Source organism: Eumetopias jubatus, unplaced genomic scaffold, assembly GCF_037043125.1.
Source record: "Eumetopias jubatus isolate StellerSeaLion01/CBP00866 unplaced genomic scaffold, mEumJub1_p1.0 scaffold_11, whole genome shotgun sequence".
Classification (NCBI taxonomy): Eukaryota; Metazoa; Chordata; class Mammalia; order Carnivora; family Otariidae; genus Eumetopias; species Eumetopias jubatus.
In genome coordinates, this window is record NW_028274817.1 from 83,161,944 (window position 1) to 83,174,815 (window position 12,872).

Sequence of the window (12,872 nt, forward strand, 5' to 3'; positions counted from 1 at the left end):
GTGGCATTGATGTATCTTACTTAAAAGTATTTTTCAAAAAGTATACACACATACGCATGGATATATATGACAAAATATTAAGAATTATTAAATCTGTGTGTGGATCTCTGCTTGCACCCAGTGTGTGTAGATGTCACTACTTAATTCAGAAAGCACATTTTGGAAGATTCCTCACTGTTTTCCCAGGTACTGATTATACTGCCAGAAGGAGGATCCATGCTCATTTTATGGTGTCTCTCCTCTGGCCATGCCCAATGATCACATCAATTTCCAAAGTTTCAGCTTCATATTTATGATTCTCATAGCTGTTAATTTTTCTCGGTATAGATGGACAAATTAATGCATTGTTTCTTCTTTTACCTCTTATTCTTTGAAGACAAATTTACACAAGTAAACTTCTTGTCCTGTATTGAAGTTAACACCCAGTTTCTCTCTTTGGGTCCACTGGTGTGTTGTAACATAGTATCGTGGGCCATCATTTTTATTAGCCCCGACTATAGTACAATTACACACTACACATTTTGTGTATGTTTCAGTTTGTCTCTTCTACACTAGATGAACAGTGCTTATTTTAAACTGTTTTGTCTGCTGCTGCATGCAAGCTAGATAAAAGGTCTGCCGCATTCTCAGTGTTTCAATATTCTAAGGGTGGGCTTCTAATTTGAATGAACAATAGAAAATAGTATTTAGGAGAAGGGACAGCTGATAGGCTTAGCCAGAATTTCAGGCCAGTAAAAGCTATTTTGATAGGGTCAAAGAAAGGGTCTCTACATCACATTCAACAAGTGGCCAATCAGGCTGACGCAATGAGGTTGCTCAGCAACTTACTAGGAAACCAGCGGCGGTGGGCACGCGCTTGGAAGGCGGCAGGCGCCATGGGCAGAGTGAGGAACGGCGCCGGCACCCAGCCGCGGGGGCGGAAGCGGCCCGGGGATCCCGCCGCCGCTTGCACAGCCATCGCGGTGATGGGCGTGCGGCGCCCCCCTTTCCAAGTCCGCGTGGGGAGCCACGCGGCGGGAAGGAAGCCGGTGGCGGCCAGGCGGGATCCCGCAAGGTTGCGGCGGAAGCGCTGGTGGCGGCGGGCCCGGGAGGCAGGCTCCAAAGGGCCGCTGCGATCCCCGAAGCCGCCGGCGCCCGCTGTGTCCCCCGGCGAGATGGACCTGGGCGCGCAGCGGGAGCGCTGGGAGACGTTCAGGAAGCGGCGGGGCCTCAGCTGCGAGGGCGCCGCCAAGTTCCTGCTGGACACCTTCGAGTACCCAGGCCTGGTGTATCACACGGGAGGCTGCCACTGCGGCGCGGTCCGCTTCGCCGTCTGGGCCCCCGCAGACCTGCGCGTGGTGGATTGCAGCTGCAGGCTGTGCAGGAAGAAGCAGCACCGACACTTCCTGGTGCCGGCCTCGCGCTTCACTCTCCTGCTGGGCGCCGAGAGCATCGTCACCTATAGATCCCACGCGCACCCGGCGCTGCACAGCTTCTGCAGCAGGTGCGGGGTGCAGAGTTTCCACGCCTCTGTCTCTGACCCCGGCGTGTATGGCGTCGCCCCGCACTGCCTGGACGCCGGCACGGTGCGCAGTGTGGTCATCGAGGAGGTCGACGGGGGCGACTTGGGGGAGGAGGCCGTGAAGGAGCCCAAGGCCATCCAGCACGCGTCCCCCGAGTGAGCCCCTGCCTCTCCTCCCGAAGAGGAGCGGTGACTGGGGCCGAAACACGCCTGAAACATGCCCGGTTCCCCCCTCCATCCTCACCCCTCCCCTCGAGGATTGCTGTATGAAAGAGGTCGGTTTCTGGACTGGTGAACCCGTGATGTCTCTCCAGCCCCCCACCCCTTCCCTTTCAGTGTTTTGTGACGGACTTGGACTTGCTTATGATTAAAAAACTGAGCACACATTTGTCTGTCCACAGCCCGAATCTTCCAATCCAATAAGTAGCGTCTCTACTTTTTCAAGTCGCCTTGTGTAACACTCCCTTGTATTCTTTATTCTTCATAGAGTTCTCATAGGTCATTTTCAGATCATTCATACGTACTGTACCGTTATGGTGCTATTGTGAACAAGATTGTTTTTAACGGCCGCACCTGGTATGTAGGACCACTCACTATATCCAAACACTTCTGTGAACACTTATTAGGACGCTTCCTATTGATTATCTGTGTGCATGTGTGTGTGTTAGGTTAAGCACTCACGTTTTCGCTACTTAGAGATATGCATTGGTTTCAGCCACATTGCTTATTTAATGTGTTTTTGTGTAATATGTTTAAGGCTCATTAGTGTGACATACCTCATTGCACTTACGTTTTCAAATGCTGCCATTTTGCTTGGTTTTGTTTTAGAAACTGCCTGTGGGTAGGGTGATGGGGGGAGAGAAGAATGAGAAAGATGTCTGTGCACTGTATGTACGCCTTCTTTGATGTTTTGAAATTCCTATCTTGAACATGTGTTAAGTATTCAGATAAAAAGTGTTCCAGAAATAAATACTTAGTAACTAGAAAACTATGCATTTCTATGTTGTACATTATAAATCAGCATCAATTTATATGTAATTTCTTGATACCTGAGATTTTTATCAAACAATAGGTGTCTTTTCCAATCAAATGATATGTATAAAGACCATCATTTAATAGCTTCGTAGAATTAAAAAATGTGGATCTTCCATAACCTATTTAACCAACCTCTTCTCATGGATAGTTGCCTTTTTTCCCAGCTTTTCACTATAATGGTAATATTTTGAAGGAGAAAAGTATGAATAAAGACTCTCAGTGTTCTCTCCCTTGGATAAAAGGGCCTGGAACTCTTTCCATCTCTTTTTCTTGCTGTCTGTCTCTCTTCTGTACATATATTTCATTAGATGTGCATACAGTATACATTGAATTAACGACATATCTATCAATAACCTAAAAATGAACTAAATAGGTATGTGTTTCCATGTATTGCAAATAACACGACAGCCATCACACAGAGACGCTATCATCCTTCAATCCTTACCTCTCATTTTCCATCATCCCCCCCACCCCATCCTAGAGGAAGGAAATTTATGACTTGGTTTCCCTAACATGACCCTCTACTCCTCAAGCTTCCTCCTTTATTATTTGGAATAGCTTGGCCTATCCCTTTACCATCTAGAGGTTGGGTTGAGGTAGAAAAGGCAGAGAGAGAGGGAGAGAACATGAACATGCACATATGCCCCTACGAGATTCAGTCATCCTGGTGGTCAGAAAAGACCAAATTACACCTAGAGTTACACCTCTATGACATTCCATGGTCCATTGCATGGATGGGATCCAGAGAGAAATAAAAGAAGATGGCTCAAGACTTCATGCTTCTACCACGTCAGTGTTTCTGTACCAATAAATGTGTGTATGTATAATTTCTCTGTTTCTGAGTGACTTTTCTTTCAAAGTGAATATTGATGTTTCTTCTTCTCTGTGCCATGTGCAAATCATTCATGAATTCATTTTGTTAAAAACTCACATTCAAGAGTTTCAGAGAGCATTGTTAACCTGCATACTAGTTATGGGTCCTAGGCTGCTTTCCACGTGTGAGAATGCAGGTAGGAGACAGTTGTGTGGTGAAAAGGGATGGGAGACAGTGCTAGAACCTGAGGATGGACAAGCTGTTGGGAAAGGGAATGATCTCCCAGATATCTGAGGATGGAGATTTGGAGAGAAAGAGAAGCAATAAGCAGCTCAGAACCAATGAGGAATGCTGGGGAAAGGACAGAGGGGTTTAAGGGAGTCTTTGGGAGTTTGGGCACGGGTTGTGTGGTGTCAGTGTTTTTTTCCCCTTCTGCATTAGTTTTTTTTTTCTGTTGCACAAAAAATATCATTTAAAAACTACATAATAAAGGTTTGTCCATGCACCATTAAAGTCATCATGGACACTGATAGTGGTCTGTGTGCCATGCTTTTTAGGCATCTCTTATTTCAAAGAAAGTGCAAGGACTTGGCTTGTGGGTCTGGGCTGAAATGCCAACTCTTCTACCTACTACTATAGGTATAAAATCTGTAAAACCCACACTCTCCCTCACTGTGAGGACTAAATGAAGTCATACATACAGTCTTCTGGCCCAGTGACTGATAACACACCAGGAATTTGCTGTGGTTATTGCTCTTATTAGATCAGGACATTGATAAACAGAATCAATGGTCATAATTGTATTCAGCTCTAGGATTAAGACACCTCCATATACATTCTCTCAGGTGCCATTTTTTGAGCAACTTAAAGTGAGAGTCAGAGCAGTCCAGTGATGGGGTAAAAAAGGAGCAGTAAGCCACAAGTCTACAGGATGCTAAATGCTCCATCCCCTTTTAATGGATTCATCAAACTATATCCACTGTTTCCTCTCTGTCCTCATAGACATGTTCCTGTCCTCATCCATCCAAGCTGTTAAGAGGGGAATCACCCTAGACGGAACGTCATCCTACCCCACCTCATACCTTATTTTCTCTCCACTTTACCCCTATTTTATCCCTACTGGTTGTCCAGCCCTGCTCTCCATGCTAGGATAGAGCAATGAACAATATGCAGTGCCTAGGCCCCTATCATTTCTGCCTGCTGGATGAGAGAGACAAATAACCATGAGCTTACCACAGAGTGTGGCTAGGACAAGAACAGGGTGCTGGGGGAGCACAGAAAAAAAGTCCCTACTCTTGAATCAGTTAATAAACTTCTCTGGGCTTCAGTTTCAGGGTCCTCATCTCTAAAATGGTTACAATAATAATACTCCTTTCCTAATCTTGTCCTTTCTCCAGGGTGAGATATGAAGGAACCTAAAGAGACCAGCTATATTCCAGGAGAAACCACAAACTCTGTGCCGTTAGTCACATATCAGGTTGGAGGCAAAGCATTCTAAGACCCCGGGAATCTAGTCTATTCTGCGGAATGGGGGCAAGATTTGTGCCATTCCCATCTTTTCTTTATGTCTTCACATCTACCGAAAGGGCTTCTTTTATTTATAATGTATTCTTAAAATTATAGATTGTAAGTAACTAAATTTAGTCCTCACAGGTCATGCTATAAAAGGGGATACCCGCAGTGGCATATCACCCTCTGGTGGACATTGTAAGTAATGTCACATTATTGGATGATTTTACTGTTGAACCCTTGAGAAATTCAAAGGGGATGGGTGATGCTTTCTTCCCCAGAGTCTCTGGGAAAGAAGCCCAGTAGTTGGGTTGCTTTTCCCTACAATAAGTGTTCCAGGAATTACAACCAACAAGAACAGTTTCAAGTAGAAAAAGACTTGTCTCTTTCTGTGGGGCTCTTTTCATGAAGGAGATCTTTCATAAAATCATTGCCCCCGGATACTATTTCCAGTTTCCCTTTTCTCACTGAATGAAATCTTGCACTAGTTAGTATATTAAGAAAAGAACCTCTATCAGTAAATTTCAAGTCTTTAGCCTGTCTATTCATCCAGCTTTATTGGTGACATATGAATAGGAAATTGATGTGGACGCATTTTTTTTCTGCTTTTTATCCTTATACTATGAACTGAGACTTCCAGGTATCATAGTGCATTCCCTTACATTAGTATGCCAAATCCTGAAGTAGGCTGTGGGATACGTACCTGGTCTCAGTCTTTGTGGAGCTCACAGAATGTTGAAGGAGACAGACAACAAAACAAGAAACTTCAAAAAATTGTAGTAGGTTCTCACAGTGATGGGGGAATTCGAGATGTCCTGATAATACATATCCAGATGAGGGCAAGCCACAGCATTTCAAAGGAGGAGAATTTCCATATGAGACATAACAAATAAATAGGGGTTGGTCAGGTGGAAAGGGAAGTAGAATTCCCCAGAGAAAGGGAATAATATATATGAGGTCTTGGAAGTCAGAGAGTATGATGCACATGAGGAACAGACTTCTATTCTGACCTCTTTATCAAATCATAAATCGTATTTGCTTGTTGTTTACTGTAAGCATTTTGAGGGTAAGGATCCCATCCAATTCTTTATGAACTCCAAGTGCTTAGTACAGTATCTGACATATCAGTATTCAATAAATATCTATGTATGTATAAACTAAGAGTACCCACTATGTGCCAGGCACTGAAAAAGAGCTACTACTGTATTTTGATAAAATTCAGACTTATTTAGAAAGTATATAAATTAAAACATAGCTATTTCTTGCCAATGGTAAAAAAAAATTTCAGAAAAATGTATGTATCATTTGAGTAAAAAGGAGTGGGGAAACAACTAACCAATGTTTCGCTTTTGTTTTTGTTTTTACACAGAGAAAGTACATTTTTTAAATTTTATTATGTTAATCACCATACATTACATCATTTTTTTTTAGCTTTGAGCAACCAATTTATTAAAAAAAACAAAAACTAATTAACACAAGAGTTATTTTTTTACCACCCATTCCAGAAATTCCTATAGGAATCTCTGCTTTTGCTTGATCTTTAGCCCAGTGCCCTAGAATCATCTGGGGCGATTGATAAAAACCAGGATTTCCAGGTCCCATACAAAGGATTCTGATTCAGCAGGTCTGGGGTAGGGTTCAAGAATTTGCCTTTTTACTGAGTTCCTCAATTCTTTTTATTATTATTATTATTATGTTATGTTAATCACCATACATTACATCATCAGTTTTTGATGTAGTGTTCCATGATTCATTGTTTGCGTCTAACACCCAGTGCTCCATTCAGTACGTGTCCTCTTTAATACCCATCACCAGGCTAACCCATTCCCCCACCCCCCTCCCCTCTAGAACCTTCAGTTTGTTTCTCAGAGTCCATAGTCTCTCAGGGTTGGTCTCCCCCTCCGATTCCCCCCTTTCATTTTTCCCTTCCTGCTATCTTTTTTTTTAAACATATTTATTTCGGATTTCAAAAACAACAAATGTACAGTGTAAGGAAAAACAGAAAAGTATAAAATTGCAAAGAAAAAAATTATTATACTATTACCACAAAACAGCCAAGTATAAACATCTCCATATACTTTATCTTAAAGAAAAAAAAAAAGCTTTGGGGCACCTGGGTGGGTCAGTCAGTTAAGCGGCCAACTCTTGATTTTGGCTCAGGTCTCAGGGTCCTGGGATCGAGTTCTGCATCTGGCTCCATGCTCAGTGGGGAGTCTGCTGGAGGATTCTTTCTCCCTCTGCCCCTCCCCTTGCTCACTCTTTCAAATAAATTCAAAAATAAAATAAAATTTCTTCTTTAAAAAAAGCTTTATTAAGGGATAATTGATAGACAAAACCTGCACATATTTAATGTATACAATTTGGACATACGCACACAACCATAAAACCTTGACCACAATCAAGGTAATAGATATATTCATTACTTCCAAAAGTTTCCTTGTTGCGTACTTTTTTAAAATTTTTTATTTGAGTATAGTTGACACACAATGTCACATTAGTTTCAGGTGTACAACATAGTGATTTAACAGGTTTATATATTATGCTATGCTCACCACAATGCTATTACAGTATCACTGACTATATTCCTTATGCTGTGCCTTTTATTTCTGTGACTTATTCATTCCATAACTGGAAGCCTGTATCTCCCAATCCCCACCCCCTCTCCTCTAGCAACCATCAGTTTGTTCTCTGTATTTATAGGTCTGATTCTGCTTTTTGTTTGTTTATTCATTTGGTTTTTTAGATTCGATATATAAGTGAAATCATGAGAGACTATGGACTCTGAGAAACAAACAGGGTTCTAGAGGGGAGAGGGTGGGGGGATGGGTTAGCCTGTTGATGGGTATTAAAGAGGGCATGTACTGCATGGAGCACTGGGTGTTATGCACAAACAACGAATCATGGAACACTACATCAAAAACTAATGATGTAATGTATGGTGATTAACATAATAAAAAATTTAAAAATTTAAAAAAAATTTTAAAAAGTGAAATCATATGATATTTGTCTTTCTCAGTCTGACTTATTTCACTTAGCATAATACCTTCTAGGTCCATCCATGTTGTTACAAATGGCACAACCTCATCCTTTTTGTGGCTGTGTAATATTCCATTGTATATGTACACGACATCTCCCTTATACATTTGTCTCTTGATGGACACTTAGGTTGCTTCCATATCTAGTCTATTGTAAATAGTGCTGCAATAAACATAGTGGTGCATATACCTCTTTGAATTACTGTTTCTGTTTTATTGTGTTTTCTAATAACCACTAGTGGAATTATTGGATTATATGGTATTTCTATTTTTAATTTTTTGAGGAACCTCTATACTGTTTTCCACAGTGGCTTTACCAATTTACATTTCCACCAACAGTGTATGAGAGTTCCTTTTTTTCCACATCCTCACAAACATTTCTTATTTCTTGCCTTTTTGATTTTAGCCATTCTGACAGGTATAAGTTAATATCTCATTGTGGTTTTCATTTGCTTTTCTCTGATGAACTAACCAGTGTTTTTGAGAATTCTTGAACATTTACTGTACATGCTATTATGTCCATGCATTAACCTGTTTAAACATGAATAAATAAAATCCATTAAATTTATCATATTTATATGCTTGAATATCTATGTGTGTACATGTGTATACACGTATATTCTTGGATGTGCATAAAATATGCATTAAAATTTGTAAATAAACAAATCCAAAGTAAACAATATATATTTTCACACATGTGTACTCACAGAAATGGCTTAACCATCCCCCCTCATCACCTCTACCTCCTTCTTCCTTTTGTCCTTCACTCCTATACCTTGCTTCAAGGTCTTATGACCCATTTTATCTAACCAGCTCTTCAGATGTCACCTGCACTGCTCTGGAACCACTAGTCAGCACTGGGAGGCCAGGTCATTTGATGTGTGTGTGGAGAGTGGGAAGTTGAGGTATTAACTTGATATATACTGATAAATGCTTAACATGTTTTTCTAAGTATAATTCTGGCATGAATTTTGGTTTTTAACTTGTTTAAGTTAATGAGTAAGACAAAACTCAGATATAGGTAAAGACCTATATCAGAATTTCACTAATTCATCAGTGACTTCAGGATTCTCTTTGTTGAGTTGGACAATAGCTATCAAATACTAAAAGACTAATTCTTCAATTTTGTGTCCTATTCACCCTCTAATGGCCACAGACACAAAATACATTTCAGTTTAATCTGCATTATTAATATATTTTACTTCACTTTCTTAATTTTAGACAATCAACATAACCATAAATTGAACCCTGATTTCCTGATCTCCACTGTGTGGTGTAAATACCCACACCATGGCCTATTTCAAGTTACCAATGTGAAGTCATTGAATACATACCTAAGAAGAGATGTGCAGACAAATAACATATAATTTCACTCATATGTGGAAATTAAGAAACAAAACAAATGAAGAAACAAAGAAAAAAAGAGACAAACAAAAAAAAGATTCTTAAATAGACAGAAAAAACTGGTGGTTGCCAGAGGTTAAGTGGTTGGGGGGAAGGGTGAAATAGATAAATGAGATCAAGAGTATTTATTGTGATGAGTGCTAAGAAATGTATGAAATTGTTGAATCATTATATTGTACACCTGAAACTAATATAACACTGCATGTTAATTATACTTCAATCAAAAAAAAGAGATGTGCTGTTGTATACCATTATATAACATTTCCAAAACACACATACGAAACACAAAAATAACTTCAAGAACATATAGACGATAGTAAAATGTAATAATTAGGAAACAATAAATTTTGAGTATTTTTTCTTTTTTAATATAATTAAATTTATTCTAAGTTCATATAATTTAATTTTCAATCATCACCTATAACAAGTTGGTATGTATCACTGGTCTTGAGCCCCTTCTCTCCACAGATTCATGTAACTTTGAGGCAGACCCTAACCAATCCATCACAAGAGAACTCCATCTTCTACGCTCCTGGTCCAGCTGAACTCCAGGACTAAAATTAGGACAGTATTTCCCTAAAAGTACCTTTCTTTTAAACCTCAAGGACCTTAATCTAAACTTAGTCTTTAGTCTCCAGAAATCACTGGCTCTAGGCAGTCACCATCATCTTTGGATTTGTCAGACCTATGCAGAAACTTCACTATGCTCAACGCTTTGTTCTTATGGTCTTAACGCCAGTCTTTCCTGGGGCAATCCTTCACTTTGTGGCAAAAGAATATTAAAGAACTCTTAGTGGCATTCTCTTTCTTAAATTTTATTTTAACTCCAGTGTAGTTAACATGAAGTTTTATATTATTTTCAGGTGTATAACAGAGTGATTGGGGACGGAGCAAGATGGCGGAGGAGTAGGAGACCTGGATTTCATCTGGTCTCAGGAATTCAGCTGAATAGGGATCAAACTATTCTGAACACCTACGAACTCAACAGGAGATCGAAGAGAGAATAGCAACAACTCTCTGAACAGAAAAGTGACCACTTACTGGAAGGTAGGACGTGCGGAGAAGTGAATCCGAGGCGATATTCAGGAGGATAGATGGCGGGGGAGGGGGCCTCCGTCGGCCGCTTCTGGCAAGTGAGAGAGCCGCGGAGCACAAAATCGGACCTTTTAGAAGTCGGTTCCGCTGAGGGACGTCGCTCCAGTGGCTAAGCGAGGGGTGGAACCCTCGTGGGAGAGTGTGGTCTCAGGACCCTCGTGGTCACAGAAAGACCGGGGGTGCCTGAGTGCGGCAGAGCTCCCAGGTATTGGAGCAGGGAAGCCGGCTGCAGAGACAGAGCCGAAGAGCGGGCTCTCAGCTTGGGGTTGCCATAAACTGTGATCTGCGGCCCAGTTGGGCCACTGCTCCTCCAGCAGGGACCCAACAAGCGGCAGATCCGGGGAGACTCCCCTTCCTCCCCCGGGGAGGAGCGGCGCGGGAGTGCACCGCAGGGATCTGCTGGGTTTGGAGACTGCACACGGGGTCAGGAGCCAGAGATAGAAACGCTCGGTCACAGGCCAGGTGATCACAGAGTGCGGCCGGAGACTGGGGAGACGGGAGTGACTGCTTTTCTCTGGGGGTGCACTGAGGAGTGGGGCCCCGAGTTCTCGGCTCCTCTGGGTGGAGATTGGGAGGCCACCATTTTCGCCCTGGTCCTCCAAAGCTGTACCGAGAGCATGCAGCGAACAAAAGCTCCTGAGAGCAAACCTGAGCAGCTTGCTTAGCCCGGACCGACAAGGGCGGGGCAATTCCACCTCCGGCAAAGACATTTGGGAACCACAGCAACAGGCCACTCCCCCAGAAGATCAGCACGAACAGCCAGCCAAGCCCAAGTTTACCGATCAAGGAGAATGGGAGAACTCCAGCACTAGGGGAATACTGCACGTAGAATTCATGGCTTTTTTACCATGATTCTTTACTTTTTCAAAGTTAATTTTTTAACTGTTTTTTTTTTTTGAATTTTTCTTTTTCCCTTTTTCAACCAACATCTTATCAATCCCTTTTTGAAAAAAAATTTTTTTATTTTTCATTTTTAGAGTCATATCCTATCCCTTCATAGTAGATACCCTTATTTTTGGCATATATATATAAGTTGTTCTCTATTTAAAATTTTGAGATAGTTTCTTCTAACAAATCAAAATATACCCTAAATCACTAGTGTATGGCTTTGTTCTAGTCTCCTGCCTGATCATATTCTCTCCCTTTCTTTTTTAAATCTTCTTTCTTTTTTCAAACAACTTCTTATCAATTCCTTTTATAAAATCTTTTATACTTTTCATCTTTAGAGTCATCTTCCATCCCTTCATTGTATCAACCCTTATTTTGTATATATATAAGTCTTTCTTTAAAATTTTAGGAGGCACTTTCTTCTATCAGACCAAAATACACCCAAAATCTAGTGTGTGGCACTGATCTATGCACTAGCCTGATCATAGTTGATCATATTGTTTTTCTTTTGTTTTCTGTTTTTGTTTGTTTTTATCTTTTTCTTTTGTTTTTCTTTCCTTTTTCTTTCTTTCCCTTTCTTTTCCCCTGGTTTCAGGTCTTTTCTGATTTGTTTAGAGTATATTTGCTGGGGACGTTGTTAACCTGTTAGCATTTTGTTCTCTCATTCTTCTATTCTCCTCTGGACAAAATGACAAGACGAAAAAAATCACCTCAGCAAAAGAACAAGAGATAGTACCATCTGCCAGGGACCTAATCAATACGGACATTAGTATGATGTCGGACCTAGAGTTCAGAATCATGATTTTAAAGATACTAGCTGGGCTTGAAAAAAGCATGGAAGTTATTAGAGAAACCCTTCCTGGAGAAATAAAACAACTAAAATCTAACCAGATTGAAATCAAAAAGGCTATTAATGAAATGCAATACAAAATGGGGGCACTAACTGCTAGGATAAATGAGGCAGAAGAGAGAATCAGCGATATAGAAGACCAAATGATGGAAAATAAAGAAGCTGAGAAAAAGAGAGATAAACAACCACTGGATCACGAGGGCAGAATTCGAGAGATAAGCGATACGATAAGATGAAACAATATTAGAATAATTGGGATCCCAGAAGAAGAAGAAAGAGAGAGAGGGGCAGAAGGTATATTGGAGCAAATTATAGCAGAGAACTCCCCTAATTTGGGGAAGGAAACAGGCATCAAAATCCAGGAGGCACAGAGAACCCCTCTCAAAATCAATAAAAATAGGTCAACACCCCGACATCTAATAGTAAAACTTACGAGTCTCAGAGAGAAAGAAAATCTTGAAAGCAGCTCGGGAGAAGAGATATGTAACCTACAATGGTAGAAATATTAGATTGGCAACAGACCTATCCACAGAGACCTGGCAGGCCAGAAAGGACTGGCATGATATCTTCAGAGCACTAAACGAGAAAAATATGCAGCCAAGAATACTATATCCAGCTAGGCTGTCATTGAAAATTGAAGGAGAGATAAAAATCTTCCAGGACAAACAAAAACTAAAGGAATTTGCAAACATGAAACCAGCCCTACAAGAAATATTGAAAGGGGTCCTCTAAGCAAAGAGA

The 12,872-nt window shown here is 41.0% G+C and overlaps 1 pseudogene; it reads left to right on the forward strand.

Moving 5' to 3' along the window:
- Positions 1 to 868: 868 nt before the first annotated feature.
- On the forward strand, positions 869 to 3,287 carry LOC114200697 (centromere protein V-like protein 3 pseudogene; annotated as a pseudogene).
- Positions 3,288 to 12,872: the final 9,585 nt, after the last annotated feature.